The following is a 12,506-nucleotide window of genomic DNA, read 5'->3' on the forward strand; positions in this document are numbered from 1 at the left end:
CGACAGATTACAGCTAGGTTTTCAGCTGGAAGACGTTAACAGTTAGTGGTTAGCGATATGCTGCTATTTTGGCATTCCTGGTTTAACTACAGGTCCATTTAACTTGACTTGGTCACAGTAGAAACGTTTTGCTTTCATTTTACGCCCGGTTCATACGCCGCATTTCTGCCGTGTCGAATTCAATTCAACCAATTAAATTCGGCAGAAATTCGACGTCTGAATCGGCTGCCGCATTTCTGCCGCACGTTCGACTAGTCTTGTCGCATTATCCGACAGAAACGCGACACCGATTCAAACGCCGAATTTCTGCCGAGTCCAATCTCATACATTATGTTAACGTATTAAGCATGCGTAGACTGAGGCTGGCTATCAAAGATGGCGTTATGGAGAGCGAATTGTGCGCCGCAAACGTCAGATTCAGAAGAATTTCTCTCTTTTTCTGAGAATGAGGAAAATTTGGTCCCGCCGGAAAAAAAAAAGAAGAGACTGGTCAGAAAAGCGCAGTGGCAAGACAGTCACGTTGCCGACTGGGTAGATGTTAAATGCTCCAACGACAACTTTGCTAGGAAGCTTATTTTCATGCACCAACTCCAAAAACACCAAAAACAATGAAGTGTATTGTAAAGTGCAGAAGGAAGTCGAGAAGCGATATACAGGCTCGAGTAATTTTCCCTACTCGACTGGACAAACGCGAACAAAATTTAAACGTTGTATAACCGATTGCAAAAAACTTGCGCTGACTATCACGACGACGACTGGTGTTAAAAGAATTCAAGAACAACGTGACTATGGGCCATGGTTCAACCAGTTATTTTCCTTGGTTCAGTCAAGAGATTCTTGCGACCCAGAGCTTGCAGAGGAGCCTTCCTTCAGTCGCAATGCCTCGAGTTCGGTGAGTACTGAAACCAGTTCAGAGGACGAAGGCAAAAAACTTTGTCCCCAGAAAAAGATCCAAGGAAAAGAAAAAGAAGGAAGACGTTCTGACATCTGTGGTCGAGGTTCTGAAAGGTATGTCCCAACAGGACACTACTGCTGACCTTCGGAAATTTTTTCAGGAAGAAAACGAACGAGCCAGAGATCATGAAATGCGACTCTTTCAATTGTTTATGTCTGGTACTGGGAGTCAAGAATTTACTCCTTATTTCACTGCTCAAAGTGAAGGTATGTCGACGAATGATCTTCCTGCACTGAATTCCCCTGGGCCAAGTCATATGTACCATCAGCCCACAGGTTCAGTGATGGCTGGTACTGAAAGACTTCCATACTACAGTCTCCATGCATCAAGTGAAATGTATCAACAACCCAGGGGCGATGAGGCAGATACCTACCCAACTTGGCGAACTTACCACAGCCTTTGAGATTATAAGCAACAAGACAATTTATTTTTCTTGTTTCCTCCTATCATTTGGTTTGTAAAACATAACTTTCTTTAATGATTTGTTGAGGGATAGATTTTGAAGTAGGTTACAATGGCATAATGGCCAAGCCCTGTATTTTGCATTTTCGCAACTTGATATTTCAGAAAGTAATATATACCAGAAGCTTATGTTATAACCAAGTGAAACAGAAGAATGTTTTTATTACTGAACTGCCTTTTACAGACTTGTTTAACTGAAGAACAGTTACTTTGTACCATTGTTTTATACTAATATTTATAAATTAAAAAGGTGCCTTGCTGTTACCAGTGCAATGCCCACTCAAATTGTAGTGTTTTATGCATGCTCTCTCTTTGCATATGTCATATGTCTTGAAATTATTTATATTGTGCCATTGTTAAGATGTATGTATACAATGAGAAATGCACCCAGAGGTGGGATGGAGGGACTCACACTTCAGATTTAAATGGCAAGGTGTTTAAAAATAAAACTGATTTGGGGGAGTTTCAAATTCATGACTTCAGGATTTTTTGATTAAAACAATCAGAGGGATTTTTCAGGATGTTCACAAAGATGATGTAAAACCTCAGAATAGGATGTTTTGGGGGCTTAATTCTAGAACAGGGAATTCATTTGGGTTTTGCCTGAAGCCCTAGGGATTATCTTAAGTATTAATTTGTTCTAAATTGTACCTTCCCGTCACAAAATCTGTAATATCCCTCCCCCCCCTCCCAGGGACCCAGTAAAATGACATTAAAATTGCAAAATGACATAACAACCAACATGCATTTATCAAAATATTATTTGGCAATGGCAATAATTACCATAGCTACTATTTACTATCATGCAGTCAGTAAGATTAATCTTCAGATGCTGTCAAATTACTTGGGAGTGAAAACAATGAACATTTTTCTTTGTTGCCCCTTGACATTTTTCAAAAAAACCTTCTTCATTACAAAGGTATAAGTAAATAGGCCGCATTTGCATTCGACGTATTGGACTGGAACTAGCTTGCAACAGGCTCACGAGTTCCAATCCAATACCGAGAATACCAATATGATCCATTATTAAAAGTCTGCATGCGAGCCAAGTGGCCCATCAGGCCGGAGCTTATCCCGGTTTCTGTAGCATGAAGCGACTGGGAGTATTTCTACTCCCCCCAGGATGGGATGCTAGTCCATCGCAGGGTTACCCCCAGCATTAAGTTCGCCGGTACCCATTTATACACCTGGGTGGAGAGAGGCACTGTGAGAGTAAAGTGTCTTGCCCAAGAAAACAACACAATGTCCCCGGCCAGGGCTCGAACCCGGACAGCTCGATCCGGAGACGAGCGTACTAACCATGAGGCCACCGCGCCTCCCGGTCCATTACTAAGGGGATATGAAAATGGAATAAATTTGTTACAACCATTCAACATTGTAACATTAGTTGAGATAACAAAAAAACGTAAACTATTTCCCTCAATAACATGAAAGCTGAAGGCTGGCAAGGTTTGCTCCAAGTAAATATCTCAAATTTGAGAGATCCCATAACTTTGCTGCTATCAAACCAAAACAAAAACTTGATGTCATTAATTACTTTAAAAAAGCCTCGGCCAAATAAAAACAACGGATGACTGCCGAGGAAGAACAGCGTTAAATCCTTTAACAGGTAATCAGTGTAAATAACAATGATCAAGAGACAGACTCAAGATGAACAAAAAAAGGCTTTTTTGGTGTCCAAACATAATTAACTATCCTAATTGAGCAATTCTGGGGTTAAAATGTTTTGAACAACTTAATATCGGCAAGAAAAATCTAACATAACCCATGTCCCTCTTGCTCTCTCCAAAACTTTTCTACAAGAGCATTTCGAATGCGGGTTGTCTGTGGGCAAGTGTCCCTTATCTTTGGGCAGTTCCTCATTTGTAGAAGTCTTCGTATTGTTGGTCTATCCCTTAATTCTCCTGTGGAAGGATCTCTTGTCAGATCAAGCTTTTTTGAAATAGGGTCACCTCTGTCAAGACAAACATTATGGAGAACAATGCAGGCTAATGAAGTCAATTTGACCTCCTCTGGTCTGCTTTCACATTTTCCAAGAAGACTTCTCCACCTGCCTTTAAGTTGCCCGTATGCTCCTTCTGTCACCATTCGCCCTCTACTTAACCTATAGTTGAAAAACCGTTGTTGGGGAGTAAGTACAGCATTTATAAATGGTTTCATAACCATGTTCTAAATAAAAAAAGCAGAGTCTCCCTGGATAACAGGTGAGACAGTTACTCCATTAACATTTCTACCTAGACTAGGTATTATCTCTCTCTCTCTGCAATATCTTCCCAACGTTCAGTAGACTGAAAAATTATGAGAATTCCCTGGGAACCCACAACTAGCCCAAATGAATCTATATTTAGCATCAACAATAGCCATAAGTATAATCGAATAAAAGCTTTTAAAGTTATGGTATTCTTTTCGCGATTCTGCACCACCAGCAAGACACTTTAAAGGTAAATGATATCCATCGATTGCGCCCCAGGCATATGGAAACTGCCACAATTGCTCAATGTCTAAAACCTTCTCCTTGTACTGTGCTTCACTTGTTGGGAAATGTTGTTGCACGCAGTCTTTCCATAAATTATCAACAATTGCCCTACACACTTCACTAACTACACCGCATACGGTTGACACCCCCAGACCAGTCATCTCCGCAATGGTGTAGTAATAGTCGCCTCTATCAAGGCGGTACAAACAGATTGCTAACCGGAAAGCTGTTGATATAGGTTCTTCAGTGACTGTCTCTCGTTCTAGGTCATCTTCGATACGACTGAGAATAAACAGGAACGTTGCTCTTGGTACTCTGGACAACTTTTTAAACTTAGCATCCGAGTACTGGTGCCAAACAATGTCCCGCCAACCTGTACTTCTTGGCAGTCGGCGACAGGATCGGTAAACTCGTGTTGCATTTTCACGGGACAAAATGAGCACAATCAACAGCAAAAGTTGAATTATTGACCTATGCTTTTGCTGAAGACAATGCAGCATATACTGTTGCATTGTCAGCCTCCTCCTTCGCCTTCCTTCAATAATTTTTTGCAAAATAAAAAGCCTCCGTTGAGTATCTTGGTCCGCCATAATGGATAGTTACGTACCCTTTGTAAAATTTTCCCGCTGACCGACATACACGGATGTATCAATTTAACGAATTAAATTCGGCAGAAATTCGACGTATAAATCAGCAGTCGTATTTCTGCCGCACTTAATTGAATTGAATTCGACTCGGCAGAAATGCGACGTATGAACCGGGCCTTAGTCGCTTATTTGATAGCGTAGTTGATTGCGTCAATGTCAACCCCAACGCGCACGTGGCGCTTAAACCATGGCTTGCGTGATGCGCAAAACGTGTGCGCACTAACAAAAGTAGGCAATGTCCTTAAGAGAGGATATAAACACCGCTTCGTTAAAGACGCAATAGAAAAAGTACGTCAAATTCCTCGCAGTAGAGCACTCGAAACATCCATCAAAAAAGAGTCCCACAGAATTCCATTTGTGGTAACATTTAATCCCGCCCTACCGAAAATACGTCAAGTCATTTCCAGCAACCTTAACATTCTTAGCTCTTCACAGCGATGCCTAGCAACATTTTCTTCTCCTCCTCGTATATCATACCGCCGTTGCAAAACCCTACGTGACATAATGGTCAGGGCCAAACATTGCAGACAACCTCCCCCCAGGCCCCGGGAGCTTTCCGTTGTCACAGAAATAGGTGCAAAACGTCTCCTTTCATAACACCGGGAACCACGTCTTACAATTTTTTCTCTACCGACGAACAAAGACGTATACGACATCACATCACCAGCTCTTCTTCCAATCTCGTTTATATGATACAGTGCAACAAATGCAACGTTCAATACATAGGCGAGAGTAAACGTCATCTCAGCGACAGCTTTGGTGAGTACAGACGCGCAATCGAAAAAAACATCATACAACGACACATTAATCAACCCACCGCCGTTTCAGATCACTTTACCCTTCCTGCCCATTCTATGGACAACATAGAACTCGTTCCTCTCGAACTCATCAACTCAAATAAGGACGCTATTCGCAAGGCAAGAGAAACATTCCTGATCTCCAAGGGCAAGACCCTTGAACCTTCTGGGTTAAATTTAATCTATTTTTTATGTATCCGCTTTAGTACACGTTTCCTTTTTTTCTATTTTTGTCGACTAATCATGTCACATATTTCATTAAGTATTATTTAAAATTTTGTAACCGTTTTATCCATATCTACTTAGCTTCAGTTTAGCCCCTGAAGAAGGTTAGTACTGTCTAACCGAAATATTGGGCATTAAATTTACCCTTTTCAGCCGTCCGGTCAGCCTTTCAATTGGTTCTAAGGACGTTATAAACCAAGGCTGCATATCTCTTTCAACCTTTTAGTTGGAGTATAGCCACCATCTTGGGTAACTCCGCCGTCGCCGCCGTCGTGCGTACGCGCTCACAAGACACCGCTAGCCATTATAACCATGGGAAAATCCATTCATGGGTTTTCTTTTCTTTCCTATGAGTATGGGGCTCCGCTTGGCGGCCCTTTGTGCCGCCGGAGCTCCGCTATGAAGTGGTACTGCTGACCTCTGGTTGATCAATGCCTCCCCCCAGGCCCCGGGAGCTTTCCGTTGTCACAGAAATAGGTGCAAAACGTCTCCTTTCATAACACCGGGAACCACGTCTTACAATTTTTTCTCTACCGACGAACAAAGACGTATACGACATCACATCACCAGCTCTTCTTCCAATCTCGTTTATATGATACAGTGCAACAAATGCAACGTTCAATACATAGGCGAGAGTAAACGTCATCTCAGCGACAGCTTTGGTGAGTACAGACGCGCAATCGAAAAAAACATCATACAACGACACATTAATCAACCCACCGCCGTTTCAGATCACTTTACCCTTCCTGCCCATTCTATGGACAACATAGAACTCGTTCCTCTCGAACTCATCAACTCAAATAAGGACGCTATTCGCAAGGCAAGAGAAACATTCCTGATCTCCAAGGGCAAGACCCTTGAACCTTCTGGGTTAAATTTAATCTATTTTTTATGTATCCGCTTTAGTACACGTTTCCTTTTTTTCTATTTTTGTCGACTAATCATGTCACATATTTCATTAAGTATTATTTAAAATTTTGTAACCGTTTTATCCATATCTACTTAGCTTCAGTTTAGCCCCTGAAGAAGGTTAGTACTGTCTAACCGAAATATTGGGCATTAAATTTACCCTTTTCAGCCGTCCGGTCAGCCTTTCAATTGGTTCTAAGGACGTTATAAACCAAGGCTGCATATCTCTTTCAACCTTTTAGTTGGAGTATAGCCACCATCTTGGGTAACTCCGCCGTCGCCGCCGTCGTGCGTACGCGCTCACAAGACACCGCTAGCCATTATAACCATGGGAAAATCCATTCATGGGTTTTCTTTTCTTTCCTATGAGTATGGGGCTCCGCTTGGCGGCCCTTTGTGCCGCCGGAGCTCCGCTATGAAGTGGTACTGCTGACCTCTGGTTGATCAATGCACTGAAAATGGTGCACGAGAGGAACAAGGATGTTTGCTTACTAAGAAATGAATAAATTCGCGAAGATTCATTAATAAAACTGTTTTGAAAACTAAAGCAAGTGCCTTCAATATTGTTATCTTTGGGTTTAAGGTCTTTAAGTATAATTTGTCACTGAAGGAAAAATACATCGGCCTTCCTCATTTACCTTCCTCAAAATACATCGGCCTTCCTCATTTGTGGTTGTACTCCAAATGATTCTAGCGGTGCTGCTAGCCGTTCGTTTATTGCTCCATTTCGGAAATGTAGAAATATTTTCAAGGCGTGTCTCATGTTAGTGAGAAAAAGGAGGTCACAAGGCAAAATCTACCCGGGCCTGTTGCAAATGCGAGAAGACCAAAGTACAACAAAAGAAGAACAACAACAACATAAAATGGCAAGCTGGGCGTCCATGGTTACACGATTCCCCAAAAGGTATGGTTTGTGAATAGTGCACTGAACACAAACAAACTTTGGACGCTCAGAATGTTCTGAGCTCAGCTAAATTCATAGATGGCTGTACAAGTTACAGCGCGGAGACAATTTCGTATCTCCAGAACAGTACAACGCATAGCGGTGTAAAACGTTTTCACCAAGCAAAAGCTCATCCAGAAAAAAACCTGCTAATCTATCCCGTTAGCTTAAACTTACTTTTCAGAAATGTACATGCAGCAAAGAAGCACAAGAAATCGTGACTGTCAGACTATTGATGGCTCCGCGACCCAGATGAGGCGAAATGGTTAACTGTTGGTGGAACATATCGCAACGTTGCACAGCAACAGTTTCGCGACCTTCAAACAAAGGCAAGAAGTTGGAAATTCAAGTCTTGAAGACTGGCATTTGCTTTGTCAAGAACATCTCAGAATGTCAACAACATCACAGAATTTGAAACCTCTGCTGTAAAATTGTCATTTGGAAATGAAAAAGTTGCAACAGATAACTTTTACAAGACTAAAACAACTTGCAGAACCCATTGTACAGATCAGTGCATATCACACCAACCCTAAAGCAAAGTATATTAGTGCAGAGGACATGGGTGGCTGAGAACCAACTATATATTTAGCCAGAAATGCTACGGTTATGTTAACAAGGAACCTTTGGACTAGCGTTGGACTTTGCACTGGAACAATAGGAACTGTAAAGCACATAATTTTTGCACAAAATCAAGGGCCACCCATGCTACTAATAGCTGTTATTGTACAGTTTCCTAAGGAAGATTACATAGGTCCAAGCTTTTGTAAAAATATGCCAAATTATGTGCCCATTTTCCAGTAACATCTCATATAAATGATACAAATGGAGCAAATCTTGAAAGACAACAGCTGCCATTAAAACTTACTTGGTCCATAACCTAGGCCCTTCTGAAAATGTTGCAGGACTAGCTTATGTTGGCTTGCCAAGAGTACGAAAACGTACTGATCTTGTAATTGAACCAATGAGCTTTCAAAGACTCCAGTCAATAAAAAACGTCAAATTATAAATTCAGACTGTTAGAAGAAGTTAGGCTGAACATTTTGGGAGAAAAGACTTTGCATAATTACAAACAACTTGCATTAAAAGTCCATTCACATCTTTTACAATGTCTGCCATACAAAATAAGTAAATATTACCCACAAAACTTGTACACTAAAAGTTAGGAAATATAAATTGTATGAATACAGTTTTCTGTTAACATGTTTTCAGTGTCATTAAGGTCACTTACAAATCATTCAATTCTCATTTAAAAGATGGATAATTCTGCCAGCCCAAGTCTCACAAAAAGGGCTAAATATGGGATCCCTAAATCCCCAACATAAACTCCTCTGTCAAGCTCAACAATAAGTAAGTTTTTCTCTATTATGTGATGTATTAATACTACTAATTATACCTTACTGTTAATTTCTACTATTGCTAATGCCCATCTCAAGTAAACAGTCTCAACCATAAACTAGTAGTAAAAGACAAATATGACCAATCTAAACAACAAGGATGACATCCCCCATTCTTCCCAGGGAAAACATAAATATTGTAATCCCTTGAAATAGATTAATTAATATTTAAGTTAACTGTACCATGGTAAATTATTTACACTGTAATAAAACTACTGCAAGCAATATAATATTGCACAAGTCATTAAATTTTGGTGCTTAATTTTATCTATTTTCAGAAAATATTTTTTCTTCAACAGATTGCTTTGGATACATTCAAGAAGTTCAAGAAGTCTAGCAAAGTAAAAACTCCAAAAACTTGTACTTTGACATATGACTACAAACTGCAAATGATGAATCTCAGTCTGTGAGAGTTATGATCCAAAGGGGAGAGTCATACAAGCGACAATTTAGATAAATTACAAACCCAGCAACCAATAACACTATCCACCCTCCAAGTGGCACCAAGCAACATGGTGTTGCTGAACAAGGGTACAGCTATTCAAGATGCACCTGCACATCATTCAGTTTCTGTTCAAACCACTGAAACCAATGACACCAACATCTGAAGATACTATCCTTAAGCACCACAACTCTGGAAATTTCACTGTCTCTGGTTGCATTAAATGGCTTGGAGACCCACTCAAACCAGAACATGCAAATAAAATGGTACGAGAAACTGAAATAACTGACCCTACTGTAACTATTAATTTATCAGTATGGGATAACCACATCCAGCAGATTGAAGCTAAAACATTCTACACTGGCACTAACTGCAAGCTCAAACAGTATTTTAGAAAATGCCCTGCCACCACAGTAAACACAACATTACCAAAGTACAAGAGCAGGACATCTCCCATGTTGAGCCATCACAGAACCAAGCAAACTGGGTGTGCTGCCCAGAAATCATGAACGTTTATCCAAGTGTCTATCCAGTCTGCAACAACAAAGACTGCCGCAAAAACAATTAGCGAAAATCCTGGGTCTAAGATTGTCTGTTGTCTACATTGCAACAGAGTAATGCTTCTAAAGAATTGTTATATTGAGATGAACATTAATTTTCATCTGGAAAAACAGGACCAGCGCTTTTCAGTAACAGCGTTTCCGCAAATTGTGGCGAACTTCCTTCAAGAGGACATTTTTCAATACAAGGACAACATTGACGACTTAACCGAGAAATTGAAATGTAGATTTTCAGCTTTCTCAAAATAACAAACTTGTTGTAAATATGAAAAGCCGTACCTCATCTTTACAGCAAACGTGAAAACTAACTGTCTAGTAAAAATAAACTGTAATAACTTAAGTTAGACAGACACTACTGATAATTTAGCATTGTGAAATGGCTAACAAAAATAGAGATGCTTTTTTGTATTACTTTCCGATGTTTAGTAAATTGAATAGAAAATTGTTTATTAATGATTCTTCAACCAAAACATGAACAGTTTGATTCACTTCCTTTGATTAGCCTTCTTATCAAATTGTTATTGATTGTCTTTTTTGAAATTATTAGTTTTAAGATTTTTAACTTAACATTAAAGCCAAGCTTAGGTGCCACCTTTGTGTAATGTAAATAGCTCTTTTTAACATATTTCAACCATTATCCAACATTTTTAAGGATTGTCTTTTTCAGAATTGTTAAAATATTTTTCAAGATTTTCATCTTATTTTATCAACATTGAAGCCCAGCACGTGGCTATCAGAGCTCGAACATACCTCTTGTTGTAAATATGATCTTTTTTGTTATGTAATAATATCAGTTACCTATATGTAAAACTCAAGAGAACAATAGAACTCATTTGCGTAACAACAGACAAGACAGGAACTGCAGAACACAAAACATCTGCTGCACAGTAAGTTGTGTTAAATGTAAATGTGCCTACACCAAGACTTATCAATATGATAGTAAACGTTCTTGACTAGCAACATAGACATGGTTGCCGCAGATACATGTATCAGTTTGCAAAATTCCCTCACCTTTCCCTTTCAAGAATGTAATTTCCCTGACCTAATAAATACAAAATGTCAGATGTAGGAGCAGCTTCTATCCTCCCCTTAGCATTCCTTTCCACCTACTCTTTAAGGCTGATAAGCATTCCAAAAGTTTTCCATCATCATCAAGGAAAAACATCATTGAGATCAATGACCCCAAATGCTTCCTCCAGCCTTCAGTGGTATCAGGTAAGGCATGTTTAAGTATTCCAATTTCCCCAACTTTTCTTCAAAACGTCAATTTTTCCTGACTCAAAATAAATTCCCTGCCTTTTCCTACCATAAAGTATTTTCCACTGACCATTTCCTTGACATGGGGCAACCTTGATAGAGTGCAAGCCAACCATGAAATACCACCTGTCTAAAACTTTTTGAAACTCTACAAGTCTTTCTCAATCTAACTAGCTAACCAGGTTTAAAAATTTCCATGTAATCACATTCACTGACCAGACCAGCTCACCAAACCAGCAAAGAGTATAGGTTTTCAGTTTCAGGAGAGAGAATTTGTTATTTCATTCAAATTTCTTGGAGGGATCATTTCCTTTACCCTAAAGACTTTCCTAATGATTTTTGTGGAGTGTCTGTATCTTAAGATATTCACTTTAAATAAAGTTGCTCAAAGTGCAGCCCCTCTAGTATTATTTTTTAGGTTGCAAAATACATATAATTTAGTTACTCTTAGGCCACCGCCTAACAGCTAATGACAAAGGGATAGGTGAAGAGGAAGAAGAGGACAAACTCCCACTACAAGACATCAGCAGACACATTCCCAACTTATTAATAGCCGAAAAGGAAATGATGATCATCCTGTACGCTTTGAAGGAGAAGATCGTGTACGAGATTTCCTGGAGTGGTTAGACACCCTCACTGAAGAAGACACTCATCCACTGACTGTTGTGGCCCATAATCCCAAAGGTGCAATGGTTATTGTGTGATCAAGGAGTATCACCGGCAACACAACATCATCGAACAGATCTGTAACAGTGCCTTGTTATTGCAAGTAACCTTTTATCACATCCGTTCAATGTATTCTCTATATTTCTTTCAAATGCCTCTCTCCACTTTCTCCAAGATGCTTGCTCTCAACGCTCTAAACGACAAACCAAGATTGAAAATTTCCTTGTATTCACGTTCAAGACCCAGACCGGCTCACCAAACCATCAAGAGTACAGTAATGTCAGAACACTCGGTACGGGTTTTCAGTTTCAGGAAAGAGAATTTGCGATTTCATTCAAATTTCTTTGAGGGATCATTTCCTTTACCCTCATGACCTTCCTAATGATTTCTGTTGAATGTCAATGATATATTGATTATATCTAAAGATGTTCACTTCAAACAAAGTTACTCAATGTGCAGCCCCTCTACGTGTATTAATTATTTTTTAAGTTACAAAACCATACGTATAATTTACTTACTCGTAGGCCACCTTAAGAGCCAATGACAAGGGGAAAGGTGAAGAGGAGGAAGAGAACAAACCCCCACTGCATGTATTCTTTGATATCGAAGCCAACCGAGACACTGGGAGACTCATTCCCAAGAGCTTACCTTGCATTTCGAGTATCAACAGTAGCTGCACTGCTGCTCACTCGTCGGTGTATCGAATGGCAGACGTGAAGATCCGTGACTGTGGAGAAGTTTAGAAGAAGAGGGTCAGAGAAAAAAACCTGGTA

The 12,506-nt window shown here is 39.9% G+C and overlaps 1 pseudogene; it reads right to left on the reverse strand.

The window, feature by feature from the left end:
• Positions 1-582: 582 nt before the first annotated feature.
• On the reverse strand, positions 583-5,983 carry LOC110041024 (uncharacterized; annotated as a pseudogene).
• Between the last annotated feature and the right edge of the window lie 6,523 nt (positions 5,984-12,506).

This window comes from Orbicella faveolata, unplaced genomic scaffold (genome assembly GCF_042242905.1).
Source record: "Orbicella faveolata isolate gen_17 unplaced genomic scaffold, um_ofav_v1 contig_1, whole genome shotgun sequence".
NCBI lineage: Eukaryota > Metazoa > Cnidaria > Anthozoa > Scleractinia > Merulinidae > Orbicella > Orbicella faveolata.